Source organism: Pteropus vampyrus, unplaced genomic scaffold (genome assembly GCF_000151845.1).
Source record: "Pteropus vampyrus isolate Shadow unplaced genomic scaffold, Pvam_2.0 Scaffold68, whole genome shotgun sequence".
Lineage (NCBI taxonomy): Eukaryota > Metazoa > Chordata > Mammalia > Chiroptera > Pteropodidae > Pteropus > Pteropus vampyrus.
The window spans coordinates 3,940,835-3,949,829 of NW_011888849.1; the positions used below are offsets into that span (position 1 = coordinate 3,940,835).

Below are 8,995 nucleotides of genomic sequence, written 5' to 3' on the forward strand. Positions count from 1 at the left end.
ATGGTAGAGGCTGTTTCCCCAAATCCTTCTTCCTACACTTTTAGAAAAGGTGTTTTCTTTGTGGACCTGAGACAGTCTTCCTCATAGTGTTTGTTTGCTCTTAATGGGAGTGACATCAGCTCTCATTTCATATGTTTAAAAGCCATTTCCATTTCTTGTCTGTTCCTGATATTTGCCCATTTTTCCATTGAGTTTATTTTTCATTATTAATGAACAGGAACTATTTTATTGTTAAAGAATTTAATCTTTACTCAGTAATATGTTGAAATAGTACTTTTAAGTTTGTCATTTATCTTCGGACTTTCTAAACGTATCTCTTCTATACAGTATATGTTTTTAATGTAGTTGAATTCATTAATATTTTATGCTTTTTGTGTCTTGTTTCATATGTACAACTTCTAGACCCCACATTCAAAAAAGTTCTCTAGAGATTTATTGCAGTACTTCTATGATTTCCATTTTTTAAACATTTAAAGCTTTGATTTACATGGGATTCATTTTGTAGTTTAAGGAGCACGAAAAGAGGAACAATGGTCAGTGGTGTTCTATTCACTCAGCAAATACTGAGTGTCTGTTGTATGCCAGGCCATGGGAAAGGCACTGGGGGAGAGCTGGGAAATCTGGATCATGCAAACTGAGAAACCAGAATCATGTAGTCCCAAAGCAAGTGCTTTCCCACAAAGGAGCTTTTGCTCAAAATATCTGTATGACAGAGCAAAAGTGATTCTGAGTTTCCAGATCTGGATGAGAGAATTTTCAGAACCTGGGAAAAAAGAGCAAAATGAAAAGCCCAGCCATTAGGCTCAGCTCCTCCGAGAGAGTTGTGACTTCTCTATCTCCCCATTTCTCCCTTTTGTGACCACGAAACCGGCCCTCCTACCGCTCCCTCCTGCTCTCCCTCTCCTCTCTCTGAAACTCAGAAACCTGGTTAGAGACTCTCTCTAGAGCCTTCTGCTCTTCTGGGTGGCGGGTCCCTCCTGAGAAGGCTGTGGAAAAGAAACCCACCAACCCAGAGTTCTCCCTTGGATTGGTGATCACACCATATCGTCTGGATGACAAAGCACCAACAGAGACCACATTCGCCTTCTACCATTTCCTTATTGTCCTTCTTAGCCAGGAAGGCAGAGGGGACACATCTCCCAGCGTCTGTGACTGGATTGTCCAACAGGCATTCCAGTCTTTTCTCAGAGTTGTCAGCTGTTGGCTGCCCTTTTCTATTCAATTCACGAATGAATCTGGAGAGGTGCCAACCCACAGTGTCTGAGGTGTTTTCAGAGCGTCGTTTATTGGCAATTCTTCTTAGACTTCTGATCAGTTTTTCTTTCTCAGTCAATGTCCCATTGATATTCAAGCCCTCCAGGTAATGGTGGATGGCAGTGTTAATGCACAGACTTTGGTACTGCTGAAAGTTGCCGTACTGCAGATAGAGTGCATATCTCTCTGCAGGGGTGAGATCATTTCTGAATCCTTTCTGGAAGTAATACTCTGTGTCATCTCATTGACCTGTTATAGCATAGAGCAGGCAAGGTCGGAGCAGGAATGAGGGAAGTTAATTTTCAACTCAATAACTTTCTTAAAATGATTCACAGCACTTTTCATCATTTCTTATACTTCTTCACCTTCATTAGTTGAACACTTTCTTGACCTCTGTTTTTGTCTGACTTTTGCTGTGTAGCAGCATCCATTCTGGAGATGTTGGTAGACATTGTTTGGTACTGATTCTAAAGCCTTTTTAAGTAATTCTATAACTGTCCAGAGTACCTTTATTTCGGAAATATTTGGATGCACTGCAGAGTAACTCCGTTGGACGAGGCGTTTTCTTCAAGGCTTCTTCCACTAGCTTGTCTCCTTCTGCTTCATTTAGAAGAGTCAGAGCCAAGAGAACATTAATATACTGGTTGTCAGGGTTCAGCTGGATGGCCCACATCAGAAGGCGAATGTGGGCTCTGTTGGTGCTTTGTCATCCAGACGATATGGTGTGATCACCAATCCAAGGGAGAATTCTGGGTTGGTGGGTTTCTTTTCCACAGCCTTCTCAAAACACTCCTTAGCCTGTTCGAAATACTTTTCTTCCCATTTTAAAAGTGCCCACCCTTCTTCACAGTCAATTTCAGGGCACTTGATTCTGTAGGAACTTGCAAACCTCTGCACAGATTTCCCACCTTGTCGATGTAAGCCTGTGCTTCCGGAAGCCTGCCCATGTGGTAGTAGACTCAGGCATAGTTTCCCCAGGTGACTAGACTTCTTATTTTGCCTTGGCGGGCCTTCCTGTGTGGGATAAACTCCTCTGCTTGCTGCAAGTATTTCAGAGCTGCCTCGTTCTGACCTCTGAGGTGCTTAACATAGGCGAACAGATTGTACATAATGGCTTTGAATTCTGTGTTTAGAAACTCCATCTGATCACGCACCCTGTCTTCTAAATTCTCTAAAGAACTTTCTTCATCATATAAATTCCAGGTAAAGTGACATTTCAGTTGTGCGCTAAGGTATTTTCCAAGGACTGTTTGGTGATTTCGCTATAGAGGAAGAAAAGTGAGCATTTGGGGATGGGAGCAAGCAGATGTACGAAGTAACAGGTTTGGATCATAGCCATTTGACCATTTCTGAATAGCAGTTAAACATACAGATGTAAAGATGAGCAACTTTACAGTCCTTCAGCCACGCTCAAAGACTACTAACGTAAGCCACGAGTCTTGTGGCCTCTTTTGCATGCTGTTTCAAGTTGCCTAGGAGGAAGTAGTGTGAGAATATTACCCGATGGATCAGACACGGGGGAAGGATAAGTCCTTGTACTAATAGGGAAAGCTGGCACTCATGCTGAACGATTCTGGCTAAGAATGAGCTCAGCAGTCCTGGTCAGGCCAACCTATGTACAAGTGACCATTTCTTTCTATCCAGATTAGATTAATTCTTAGATTTGACTGAACAGTTAGTTCTTCCCACCAATCTTTCTAAATGTATGCATATAAGTTAGGGGGCAAAAGGGGGAGAGAGTATGAGAATGGGGAACAAACACATGTCCACACAGAGTCAGGAAGAGGGGAAGGAAAGGGAAAGAGGGAGAGAGAGAAGCATTCGCTTTTGGCAAGTGACTGTCCCCTAAGGGAGCTGACATCCCTAAGGGAGTAAAGAAGAACAGCTCACAAATTCACTCTACACCCAAATAATGATTTTGATTTTTAATATTATATTTGAGGTAATGTCTACTGAGCACTTATCACATGCCAGGCACTGTTCTAGGGGCTTTACATGTATTAACTCACATAATCCTCAAAACAACCCTATGTGGCAGGAGCTATTATTATCATCCCCAATTTGCAGATGGAGCATTAAGTAACTTGTTTTAGGTCATATAAACTGTCAGAGGTAGAATTTGAACCCAGATAGTGTAGCTTCAAAAGTAACACTCTTAACTACTAGTCTAAATCTATAGATAGCAGCTATATAAATATAATTCACTTGTTAAACAAGTACTTGAAATGCACAAACATATGAATGTGTGTATATGTACATAAACATATCCGCAAATGTTTATTGAACAAATAAATAAATTTATGAATCTATCTATATCTCTATCATTCCCTTGTTCAGTAGATATTGGGTCAGGTGCGATTTTATATACTAGAGATATAGCAATGATGAACACAGACAGGCTCTTACTATCTCTCAACTCACATTCCAGTGGGAAAAGACTGCAATAAACTACAAATCCAGGACCATACAAGAAAATATCCTTGTATGACACTGTCCAGGCATGATTACTGCTATCCTGATAAAATTAAAGTTGAAAGTCTTGGTCAGAGGCTGCCTGAGTATGTGATTGGGGGTGGAAGGTGGGCTAGAGTTACTTTAGGTAGAGTAGTTTGAAAAAAGACTCTCTGATGAGGAAACATTTAAGCTGCAACCTAAAGGACAATTACAAACTAGGTATTCAGTGATCTGGGTGTTGGGGGAAAACCTTTCCAGGCATACAAAAGAGCAACAGCAAAGGCCCTAAGGCAGAAATAAACTTGGCATATTTAAGAAAAAGAATGTTGATGTGGCTAATGCAAGAGGCAGAGTCATATGAGATAAGTTAGAGGTATAGATAGGGACCAGATCACATGGGGATCTGTCATATGGGTTAAGGGGCATGGATATTCTTCTAAGTGATATATGAAGACAATAGGCAGGATGTGTGCTGAGGGAGAGTTTAAGCAGAGGAGTAACTTGATTTTAGTATGTTTAAACAAGATGATTCTGGCTGCCGTATGGACAATTTTAGGATTTTAAGAAGTCAAATGTGGAGATTGTTAGACTAGTTAAGAAGCTATTGCTGTGGTCCAAGCAAGGGGTGATGATGGCTAGTACTAATGAAAGCAGAAGAGATAGAGATAAGTGAAAATGTTTGGGATATATTTTTGAAAGTATGGTCAACAGGATTTGCTAATGATTAGATATGGGGTATCAGGTAAAGAAAGAAATTAGAATTGTGGTAAATTTTTCGCTTGAGCAACTTGCTGAGCTGTGGTAACACAGAGATAAAGAAGACAACAGGAGAAGTAGATTTATGGAAGCAATCAAGAGTTCTGCTAAAATGAAATGCCTAGTAGAGATCCAAGAGGAGCTGTTAAGACAATAGTTCGATATGAGAGTCTATAATTCAGAGATCAGGCTGGAGTGATAAATCTGAAAGCCTTGAGCATATAGGTAGTTCTGAAAACCTTGGGTCTGAATGTCATTACCTATAGAAAGAGTGTGGATGTAAGAAAGGGCGTGCCCAGGCAGAGCCTTGGGGTACAGTGACATTCAGAGATTGGATAGAGGATGAGGAGGAGCATAAGAGGCTGAGAAGAAATGGCCAGTGAAGAAGAAAGAAAACCAGAAAGTGGTGCTGCTCTAGGAAACATCAAAAAATAAAATAAAATAAAATAAAAAATAAAAAAAAAGGCATTTCAAGGAGAAAGTGGTGAAGTTAGTTCTTTGGTAACTTTGGTAACATATCTATCAAGAGTGATGGAGGCAAATGCTCAAGTGGAGTGAGTTGAAGAGAAAACGAGAAGTAAGGAGACAATTCTAGGAAGTTTTACTGTAATGGCAGACACTTGGAGTAGGTACAGCTATAGGTAGCTGATGGATCATTTATGAAACTGGATGATATTAATAAATGTTTGTGTCGATAGGAGTGATTCAGTAGGAAGGGAAAAATTGATGATACAAAAGAGCTGATAATTAATTGCCGAAGTCTTTGAGTAAGTGAAATGGGATATAAACCAGGATCGAACTGTGATGATTGACTTGATTTTTGTTTTGTTTTGTTTTATATTGTTTTTAACAGTAGGGACAATTCTTCCCAAATTATGAAAGGGAACGCAGGCTAAGGGCACAGATTTAGGCAGGCTGAAGATTTGGTAGTGACTAATGAGAGTGGTTCTATAAGTTTGCTTCTTAAAGAAGATAAACACCAAAATGTTAGCAATACTTTCCATTTTTATTTACTTCTTTGTATTTCTCTCTCTTCCATCCCTAAGTTTTTGCTTTTGAGCATGTGTCTCTGAGAGTCAAGTAATGTATGTGTCATAAGTTTATGGAATCAGCACTAGGTGGTTTCTATATGCCCCTTCAGATTTATCCTCCCATCCTTCCCACCAGCCTTTATAGACATCAGTGAACTCCACTGTCTTTGGCTTCCCAGTTGGTTTGTCAAAGGCAGACACAACAAGAGATCAGAGAAAGAGAGCAGTATCCTCAAGTATTACTTCTGAGACTTCTACCCTGCAGAACTTCTCTCTACCGAAGTCCACAGTTGCTGTCAGTTGGCCCTCTGTTTACAACTCTCCTTTTAGTTCCTATAACTTCCTTTTCTTGCCCCTTTGGGCTTAGTGTTATTAACTTCAGAGTATTACAGCATCTCTTATTATCTCTAAACCCAACCCACTTTTTTAGTCAACTTTCTTCAATTACTCACCTTAAGTTCGACTTCAGTTTCCTAATGGGAACCTGACTTATACAGAAAAAGAGAGGAAACCTTAAAAATCAGAACCCAGGGCCTCAGGACTAATTGGCAGGTGAAATCAGGGCATTCTCTTTGTGACACTGTGTAAGTTCTTTAACCTTTCTGAGCTTCGATGTCTCATATCTTTTGTGAGGGTTAAACGTGATGACATAGAAATTGCCGTAACATTGCCTGACACAAAGGAAGCATCTGAAAATGTTATTTATTAGTATTCTTATCATTACGTGTAACAGACTTCCAGTAATCAAGTGAAGCTATTCACAGGGATCATCTCATTTAATGTTCACAGAGCCTTAGGAGGTAGATGGTAAATATCCCCATTTATAGATGAGAAACTGAGAGAAATGGTTTCTTACACAATATTCCACAGCAAGGACAGTGCCATATCAATTAACCGTGTGTGTGTGTGTGTGTGTGTGTGTGTGTGTGTGTGTGTGACAGAGAGAGAGAGAGAGACTGTATTTCCTGATCCCTTAACTATTGATACCATACATGGTATTTTGTGGTTAGTCAGAATGTAAAAGAGGTGCCATGGTTCGAATGTTTGTCTCTCCCCAAAACGCCTATGTTGAAAACATAATACTCAAAGTGATGTGATTAGGAGGCGAGACCTTTGAGAGGTGCTCAGTTCATGTGCCCTCGTAAGAAAGGCCCCAGAGAGCTAGCTTGACCCTTCCAAAACATGAAAATACAGGGAAAAGTCAGTGACCTGGAAAAAGGTCCTCTGCTGACTAATGCTGGCACCCCGATCTTGACTTCCAGCCTCCAGAATTGTGAGAAATGACTCCCACTCTGTGGTATTTTGTCTTGGTAGTCCAAATGGACTAAGACAGAAGGTATGGCCGGTAAATAAGGGGAAGTAGAGAAAATTTATTACCGAGGGCCACCCTGCTTCCCACTTACCTTAGAGAAGGATGTACACAGAGGTACTGAAGCTCTACTACAAAGGGTGAGATATGTCTCTCTACAGAAATGCTATTGGAGAATGGTGCAATGGTTGAGTAAAAATGATTAGTGAGGTCATTTTTTGTTTCTTCTCTGAAGCATGGAAACCAGCGTTTCCATGGACTTCTGGCTGCCCAAACTAGTCAGAGGAGCAAAAGGAAATGCTGGGGTCAAGATGACAAGAGAAGTTGAGCAGGAGATAGTTTGCAGCCGAATATGAATAGATGTCCCTTGGGAGACCTTTCACTGGGATGGGGTCTGCACAGAGCGTTAGTTCATTCAAGTTAGCCCATGGAGAGCTTTTTATCCACCTGAAGTTGGGCCAATAAGGGTAGTACCATCTGCGTGACTATCTCAGCTGATTGTTTTGCTGAGCTGGCTCTTAGGATAGAATCAAGAGTTGGAACAATAACTCAAATGCTCCCCACTCCTTATCTTGTTGGCTACTACCTGAGGCCATGGCCTACCACACTTTTGCTTGGGTCAGTGGTCAAGTTCCCTACAGCCATAAAGACAATAGCCAAGTTCTCTACAGAGATGGAGAGAAATCAGGAGCACATGAGAAACAGGACAAAAAGAGGCCACATTTAAATTTTATTCACAAAAATCAAAGGCCAAACTAGAAAAGAGAAAATAAATAATTGCAAGTATGACAAGAAATGCCATTTTAATATGTAAACAGTTCTAATGAATCAATCAGAAAATACTAATATAAAAAGCTAGTTTAAGATTTACCAATATACATGTGAAAAATGGTCATTAATAATCAAAAATCCAAATTAAATCAATAATATTTCAATAGCATTTAAAACTATTTAATTATAAGAAAACAATTTTTAAAAATCAAAGCTGGCAAGGATATGGCAAGTTGGGCACTCTTATTGATACATGAGTGTTTGGAACATATTTTGATACAAAATTTGAGGGGCATTGTGGCAAAACAAGTTAGGGGATTTTGACATAAAAATTTGATTTTAGGAATTTACAGAAAATCAGATATTCAAAAGTTGTGATGGTTTTTTGATATCTCAACTTGACTAGGCTACATACAGTGCCCAGTTACTCAATCAAACATTAATCTAGATGTTGCTGTGAATCACATTTTGCAAATGTGATTAAATGCCATAATAAGTTAATTTTAAGTAAGAGATTATCCTAGATAATCTGGGTAGGCCTGGTTCAACCAGTTGAAAGGCTTTAAGACAGAGCTGAGGCTTCCCTAATAAAGAAATTCTGCCCATGAACAGCAGCTGCAGCCCATGCCCCAGAGTTGCAGCCTTCTTTTTTTGATGGTTTGCCGTATAGATTTGGACTTGCCTACCCAGCCCTCGCAATCACTAGGCCAATTCCTTGCATTAAATTTCTTAATATATATCTCCTACTGCTTCTGCTTCTCTGGTTGAATGCTGACTGGTACAAAGGTCTGCGAACAAAAGATGTTCATTGCAGGATTAGTTACGACTGCTTAAAATTTTAAACAAACGATGATGGTTCATAGAAAACTTTAAAGGTATTATAGAAATATCAATTGAGCGCATGAGTCTGTTTTAGTTTTCTCCTTAAATTCTACTAAAATGCCAGAGTTTGTGAAGGCTTAAACCCATTAGGAAACGGAAATAGAAAACACAAAAGCAACAAAGTCTTGGTAACTCTGAAAGAGCTAGACAAGTGGTAATTCCTTAGGCTGTACTAAACCTAAGAAAACTACACCTGACAGCAGTGAGAGAAATCCAAGAATCCACCCAATTTATAATGCAGAACATCTCAAAGTCTAAGGAATTAGTGGCACAGAGGTGCTGAATAAGTGTGTGTGTGTTTGTGTGTGTCCGTGTGTGCATGCGTTGTGGTAAACCGGAGCTAAGATAGGAGGACCAATTAATAGTTTAAGAAGCTGTACCCATAGACTCTGCCTCAGATCCTTGCAACTTTCACTTCCTAATCTAGGTAGAAGATTGTAGGTTTATTCTATAAGGAGGATAAAAATAGAAGTGCATGGACTGGGGCTTAGAGGCACAGTTGAAGTTTGGGACACTATAATGAAAGTATAAGGGTTAA

At 39.8% G+C, this 8,995-nt stretch overlaps 1 pseudogene; it reads right to left on the reverse strand.

Annotated features, from left to right (window-relative positions):
• Window positions 1-1,605: 1,605 nt before the first annotated feature.
• LOC105293136 lies at window positions 1,606-2,593 on the reverse strand (annotated as a pseudogene).
• Window positions 2,594-8,995: the final 6,402 nt, after the last annotated feature.